Source organism: Penaeus monodon, unplaced genomic scaffold, assembly GCF_015228065.2.
Source record: "Penaeus monodon isolate SGIC_2016 unplaced genomic scaffold, NSTDA_Pmon_1 PmonScaffold_17813, whole genome shotgun sequence".
Classification (NCBI taxonomy): domain Eukaryota; kingdom Metazoa; phylum Arthropoda; class Malacostraca; order Decapoda; family Penaeidae; genus Penaeus; species Penaeus monodon.
In genome coordinates this window covers 1-7,296 of record NW_023647277.1, presented here as the reverse complement: position 1 = coordinate 7,296, position 7,296 = coordinate 1, and the positions used below count along the sequence as shown (strand labels likewise).

Below are 7,296 nucleotides of genomic sequence, written 5' to 3'. Positions count from 1 at the left end.
TTTTTTTTTTTTTAAAACTAGGCAGTCATATAGAAAATTTTTGTTTATGGATGCTGTTTAAGTATGCTCATACACTCAAGTCAGGATTCTTCATCTTTCCATATTGTAATAAAAAGAAGAAAGAAAAACATTCACTTGTATCAGGCTACATAGAGACTATTCTTGCATATCATTTTGCCAATCCTTACTCGACTCTTTGTGTCTCTTCCAGCGGTCCACAGTCGCGGCATTGGCTCCAGACAGGCATCCTAAACTCAGTTAATGGCTCCACAACCATGTCAAGGATATTCGCATCACGGAAAACCCCCTACAAAATCCTACAGTTTGAACGACGATTCGGTGATTGCGAGTCACGATCCGGGAGAAAGATGTGGAACATGTGTGATATGGACTATGGTGATATGTAATTTTTTTATCATGTCTCTGTATTTTTTATTTTAGCCCGACAATTATGGAAGGTTTGGACGTCATCTCGGTTGTTGTAGGAGGAGGCAGAGGGAACGTATTTTCTCTTGTCTTCCTTTTTGAGGTGAAAGAGAGTACCAAAGAATTTTCGTAACATGGAGAGAGTTTATTTTACGATAAGTGACGTGACTTTTATTGTTAAAATTTTGAAGATTTTAGACAAATGTCTTTGGTTTTCTTCTTTTTTTCTTCTTATGGTTCATGACAAGGAAGACATTGTTTTCCCATTTTAGCAAATTTGTTTAAATCTCAAAAGAATTTATAGGTAGGAATGGAATGAAATATTCATTGTTGGTAATTAATGTTCATTTGTTATGGGTTCTACAATCAGACAAAGGAAACTGTAGCCTTTGTCACTGTCGGAGAGCACAGGAAGGTGCCACTAATCTTTGGTCCTCTGATTTCTGAAGGTTATTTGCTTTTTTATTGGCATCCCGCAAGCTAAATGATGAAATGGTAGAAGAGAATTTTTTTCATACAATAGAATATGTAAAAATGAAAGTATGTATGTGCATGTGTGTGTGTATCATGTATGTGTATATATAATATATTATGTGGAATGTGTGCTATGTATATATTATAATATATATATATATATATATATATATATATATATATATATATTATATATTATATATATATATATATATATATATAATATATATATATAATATTATATGCGCTTCATGAAATGCTCACACACACACACACATACAGACACACATAAGTATATGAAATTATCGGTATTATATTTATGCTGTTGGACTTTTTTTCTTTCTATGCTGATAGTGAGTACTATTTCCTGATTTCAACTAGCTGAGACTTTACTGCGAAAGCCATCAGTAAAGCCGTAGGAAAGACAGAGACGTAATTGCTGTAGTCATTACAAGAGAAAGTAGTCCCACCATTGTATACAGTAGACCAGGTAGCACAAATTTTAATAATGCTACATGCTTAGTGATGCCATTTTCCTATACTTTAATCCTTCCTTTCTATCTTTTCTAAGACCAACACACTTTCCATAATTTTAAAGACGATGTTGCGTAGTTTTGTGAACTGTGTTTTACTGATTTTATTATTTTTTATACGTTTCTTTTAGAAGAAACTTGTTTCTTTTCCTTTTTATTTCTTTTAATATTAGACTAAAAGTCATGTGTTTAAGGTTGTTGCAAAGTGAGTTAAGCACAGAGGACTGCATGTTCCATCCAATAATGAAAGATTTTGTGAAGTGGAGGCAATCTAGTCAAGTTTGATTGAAGGCACTGCAGCCAGAACTGCCTTGTATAGGGGAAAGCTTTGAAACAGAAGACTTCAATCTGATTTTTTTCTCTCTCAAAAGGTTGACAATATGCTTGCTATTAGGTAGACTTTGAGACAGGTGATTATATACATACATATATATATATTATTTTTCTTATTCACTTCGTGTGTTACATCTGCGTGCCTCATAATAAGGGAAAAAGAAAAGACCAGCAGATACTTTGACTAGTAGGGGCTTTTATGGAAAAGGGAAAATCCTGACCAACAGATCTCCAAAGATTTTGTTGCTATTCACATCCATTTCAATGCTTTTGTAGTGAGCCCTGTGTCTCACCTTGGCTGGTGATGCCTAGAAGAGGGAGGATATGGTGGGGGGAGTGAGTTGGAGCAGGGGAGGAGGGAAGACTTAGTAGAAGGGTGCAGAAAAGTATGTTTCTTTTCTTCCTCTCTTTCTCTCACTCTATCCCCTTCTTCCCTCTCTCTTGCTCTTTCCATCTGTCAAATCTTAATCATGATATGACATGAATTGAACTGCATTGGTGTATTACTGCGGCTTGTACATAGTTGTTATAAAATAGTGTTGAAGCTTTCTTATTATCATGATGATTATCATTTCTGTTATGTCTCAGTCTTATGAAAAATGATCAAGACAGTGGCATGTGTCACTTAGTAAAAACTTGTTAAATATCTCTTTTTTAAGGATACATCAAAGATTGGTACCAAATTAATCCATTCCATTCGAAGGGCAATATGATAAAGAAAAAAAATTCCCTCAATAAAGAAAGAAAAAAGAAAAAAATGAGACCAAAATGCTGTAACCACCATAACTCCCTTTATACATATATATAATAGGTAGACCTGCACTTGTATATATATGCCAAATGTGTATATACTTTTTGGTGCCCTGAGGTGTCTTCTCCTTGGCTCATGTATGTTAACAGTTTCTTTACGGCGAAGGAAATAGTTTGCGTTACTGAAGGATGTTGTTGTTATTAATTTTTTTTATTGTTAGTCTGTTCCTTAAAGCATACAAACTGAATGCATCATATTTTAGTACATTAAATTCTTAAGGTTTTAATTTTATGAGTTAACTAACAGATATAGATACGATTATATATATGTATACATATATGTATAATATATATATATATATATATATATATATATATATATATATATATATATATATATATATATATATATATTATATATTATATATAAAGTATTATCAAGTGTACTTTCATCCATTTTAATTCTTAAGTACTGTTTTGTTTATTGTAACATTAGGTATGAATAGAAAATAATTAAATTAATTTTTTGTTTTGCAAGGGATAGACACTGCACCTAAGGCAGTCATCCCAGTCCTTGCAGAGAACATACCCTGTGCAATGATCAGTAAACACATATAATCACAATCTAGTGTCTTTGATTTGCATCCTATATTGTTGGGAGGGGAAGAAGCACAGATACAAAGGAAAATAACAAGCCACCTGAAGTAAACAAGCAAGATAACAGGTGAAAAAAATTGTCACTGATCAGAGTGACTTCATTTTTTTGTACCATTTCTCAAGAGATTGATGTCCTGTATATTTTTAGATAACATGATTTGCAATACCCATTTAGTTCATAATGATGAAAATGGAATTCGCCAAATATTGAAACCTAAAATAAAAGTGATGTTGATATGTAAATGTACAGGAATCTAGAGTTAACTACTGTGGATCAGGTGTATAATTCCTCTGTTCTGGAATGTAATGCTGAAAGGAGAAAATGGAATGAAAATGAAATAATAATCAAAATATTCACATTATATCAAGCCAATCTTTACTAGATTCCTTTTCTGTTTTTTCAATAATGGAAAAAGATCCTTGCAGCTTCTATAACATTTTCATGTATATAATAATAAGAAAATGTGTGATACTGCTGGGGAAATGCACATAGTGATGCTGCTGCTGATCAGGATGAAGATGAAAAAAGGTTTCTGCAGACTTTAAAACTACCATAAATTAGCTTGTAAAGCAAGACAAACTGTGTGTACGTGCGTGCGTACTCACTCTCTCTCTCTCCTCTCTCTCATCTCTCTCTCCTCTCTCTCTCTCTCTCTCTGTCTCTCTCTCTCTCTCTCTCTCTCTCTCCTCTCTCCACACACACACACACACACACACACACACACACACACACACACACACACACACACACACACACACACACGAGATACAAAAAGAAGAAAAGAAGACAGAGCGAATGTGATTTAAAAAATGACAGGTTTGTAATAAAAATAAATAAATAAATAACTCTGGTCCTCCCTACACATATAGTTTTATTGGTATTGTAATTCTTTTTTACTTATTTTTTAAAATAATTTATTTTTTCTTATGGTGGTGGAGATCCAATCGAGAGATGTGTAGTAACTGTTAGTTATCAGACAATTGTCATCATCAATCTGTCTATCAATCATCAACAACCTGTTACATGGATCAAGGACGTGATAGAAAAGGAAAAATGAAAGTGTATAGATTAGGCTGTTTTTTTCAGCAGTTCTGCCGTTTTGCAGTGCTAAAGGAGCTATCACACGAGACCAAATTTCTTTTACTTTCTACATTTTACAAGCTTTTTTTTTTTGTTCAGACGAAAAATATTTGACATAAGATGACTTGCAGTAGTGTATCTTAAGTGTCAGCAATGGATGAAATTCTTTGTCTGCAAAGAACAATACCACGAAGTGAAAATGGTATGAAACAGCCTACTAGTATTTCAAAACTATTTTGAAGGTCTCTGATTTGAGTGACATCAGCACGACCTTATTAGTAATTATAGAATAAATAATGTCTGCTCCCTGTTATTCAGTACAGTCGCTGTACAAAATATTAAATCTTTAACAGCATGCTTGTGATGTCATATGGGCTGATACTGATGTTACGAGTCATTCCATTCCATAATAAATACTGTTACAACCTTGAATACTTTCTACGTAAAACATTATACTTCGGCAAATTAAGGATACTTATATCATATGAAATGACATTAAAATAACTGTTATTTAACTTTAAATATATCAATCGTCCTTAGCTCGTGACAAACAGGCATAGATTACAAAAGCTTGAATATTTGGGCTCGTCAAAACACATGTTAAATTAGTTAAAGATAAATGTAACGCAGAGGTATTTTGGGAAAGGGAAGATCATGAAAATCAAATACACAGTTTCGCAATACCAAAAATGTATTTCATGATAATAAATCAATGCCAACTCACATGCATAAACATATATGTATGTTCATAATCGCGTCAAATAATATTCTATCCAAAGCCTAATACCTTCTTATCTGGACCTTGATTCTACCTGCATAACTTTTTGGCTTGAAGAGTAAACATGTTTCGTTTACTGTTAAACTTTACCATTAAAAGCTTGCATATTTTGGAAGGCATAAAAGAACTCCTTCAAACATACATACACACACACACACACACACACACACACACACACACACACACACACACTCACTCACTCACTCACTCACTCACTCACTCACTCACTCACTCACTCACTCACTCACTCACCTCACTCACTCTCACTCTCACACACACATGGATTTTCTAAACTTCCTTTGGAGGAGGAGAAGAAGAAGAAGAAAACGGAACAACATTTGCTCCACACTTTGCATTCAAGCCTTATGATTCAGTCGATTTTTTAAATGTCTCTCTCTTTACCCTCGCTGCACAATTTGAAACTGGGTAATTAACACATGGGCTGATTCTTCTGCAGTCTTACCTATAAATTTGTAAAGTAGTCGAAAGTCAGTGCCGCAGTATCCCTAAGACTGATTAAGTTGACGCACTGGGGCCCATTAAAGCAGGGACACATTAAGCATTTGTTTTCATATTGTGTTTAGATTTTCGCTCTATAAACAAGAACACCCTATGCGTTACTGAAATTTACCTATAAAAATCCGCTTTAAGGATAAATCCGATATGTGAACCTTAGCCTCGCCCGGGCTATGCCATGAGGGGAGCCCGGCCTGTGTCGACTATGCCGACTTGCTTACATGTGTCAGCTGATTCTGACTCAGCAGAACCTAGTCATTACCGCCGTGGTGCCCAGCTACAGCGGTAACCTCCAGGAGACAATTGCAACTTCTCGCGCCTGATAGACGTTATGGGTGCAGTGTCGGCTAATCCTATTGGTTAGTGTAGACTGCAGCCTAGGGCCCTTCTAAATTAAGGATTCCTGCCAAAGGTTTTCATAAATAAAGAAATAAATGGATTATAAATACATACACATACATATACAAACACGCACACACATAAATACACACAAACACACTATATATATATATATATATATATATATATATATATATATATATATATTATATATATATATATATATATATATATATAATATATAACGGTATGCTCATGTTTGGGCAGCCGTGAAACTGTCATCGGACTATATAGAGCTATTAGACTAAATATTAATTTATTTGAATGTTACAGAGCTGGAAAGTTATGTAAATGGTGACAGATTTGTAGTGTGCATTATAGGTATGAATGTATGAGTCACTAAGGATATGTCAAGATTTTGGTTGAAATACACCTAATTGGGAAAGAAAATAGAGTATTCAATTAATGATGATGATGATGATGATGATATACGTGTGCAAGCCATATATATAGGGGCCATAAGATGCTCCCTCAGTTTTTGGGCTATTATGAAAGGAATCTCAGACTACAAGGAGACAGCTAGTTGTGGGAAAATTATGCATTTATTATATCATCAATGAAATTAAAGAGAGTTGATAAACCAGTTGAGGTTGTAAGATTATTTTGTAAAATTATCGGCGTTTCTTCAAGAATTATGAAGTTGAATAATTATTTTAAATTACCTAAGAGAAATTACAAAGGAAAAAAATGGGTAATTGTATCAAAAGCCATACAGGATGAACAATTGTGTAATACTACACTGTACGCATTATGAATAATTTATAGATATGAGATTTTTTTTTCTAACACAGAATATATCCATAAAGAATCAAGCTGCAGACTCTACGCTGGAAGACGTGAGAAGCACAGAACATGCCTTTTACCGACCAATGTCACTGGATTGTGCCTTATGACATCTAAAACAGCTTTCAACACAATCTTCCATGCCTATATATCAAACAACCTTTTTTTCTGATTAATTACATGCAATCTCCTAATATATCTGTATATCAAACACACCTTTTTTTCTGATTAATTAATTGCAATTTCCTAAATGAGCATTGAACACAATCCTCCACCACTATTGTTTTGCATATATTTTTGTATTCTGCAGCCCTGGAGGGCTTCAAAATTGCATACCCTCGGTTTTTCACGACGTCCGGCGGGGTTTGGGGAAAAATTTTCAACTAGCAAAAATCCACCTCGGTTAAACCCCATTGGTTTCGATCTGCCCCCTGCGCAAAGCTACCTGAATATAGTCACCATCACCCCCTGTGGGTATGAGACTTCTTCCAAAGTTTATTTGTGTATTTTTTTTTTCCTCCCCCCCCCCCTTTTTTGGGGGAAAATTTTTTTTTTTTTAAAAAAAG

The 7,296-nt window shown here is 34.2% G+C and overlaps 1 non-coding gene across 1 annotated transcript; it reads right to left on the bottom strand.

The window, feature by feature from the left end:
• Positions 1-7,039: 7,039 nt before the first annotated feature.
• On the bottom strand, positions 7,040-7,173 carry LOC119569670. Its single transcript, XR_005228299.1, has one exon. It is a non-coding gene; the product is annotated as a U4 spliceosomal RNA (small nuclear RNA).
• Positions 7,174-7,296: the final 123 nt, after the last annotated feature.